Genomic DNA, 783 nt, shown 5'->3' on the forward strand with positions numbered 1-783 from the left:
GGATAATTCGTAGGGAATTACCTGCAGCTCGAGAAAACGGAGCAGAGGAGAGACAGTCCGGGATAGGGGTGGGGATTAAGGTGGGGTACACCTGCTGGCTTCCCCCTAACCCTCAATCTATTTCCTCGGTATTGTAGCAGGCTTGAGACTCCACCTGTTAGATCCTTTTCTCCATTCATGTCTGCCAATGGATCGAATTGGAAAGGTATTTTCAAAGCATTTGTTCTGTAAACAGATGCCCAGACCCTTGTCATCCCGCACTGAATCTGCCTACCTTTCTTAAAGATTTGGTTTTCAAAACACGTAGGTAACAAGATGGCTTTCAGCATCCTTCAGTTTGGGTTGTTTTCGTGATTTAAATATACACATATTTTTTAAACAGCTAAGCGGTATCACTCGCTACGCTCGCCTGACAGTTCCACCAACAGCTAGGCTCTTACTCTGCGTGCCCGGAGGGTATGTGACCCTGTGCACAGATCACTTTCCCTGGCGGGGCGCTGTCCAGCTCCTGGGTCCTGCGTTCTGGGTCCGCGGCCCCAGCTCCAGCGCACAAGGGGCCGAGTGCACCCTCTCGCTGTCCTCTTGAGTCCGCGGCGACTAGCCCGGTAGCGCCCCACGCGGATGGGCTGCTTCACCACTCGGGCTCCAGCCCAGGTCACCGAGCCAAGGAGTGGCAGGGGCACAGTCCCGGGTACGCGCAGGGGAGGGGAGGCCGGGGGCGGGTACAGCTGGGGGCGTGTCCAGGAAGGGAATCCAGCCTGGGAGGGGCGCGGGGGGTGGGGG

The sequence above is a fragment of the Rattus norvegicus genome, chromosome 14, assembly GCF_036323735.1.
Source record: "Rattus norvegicus strain BN/NHsdMcwi chromosome 14, GRCr8, whole genome shotgun sequence".
In the NCBI taxonomy this organism is placed as follows: Eukaryota; Metazoa; Chordata; class Mammalia; order Rodentia; family Muridae; genus Rattus; species Rattus norvegicus.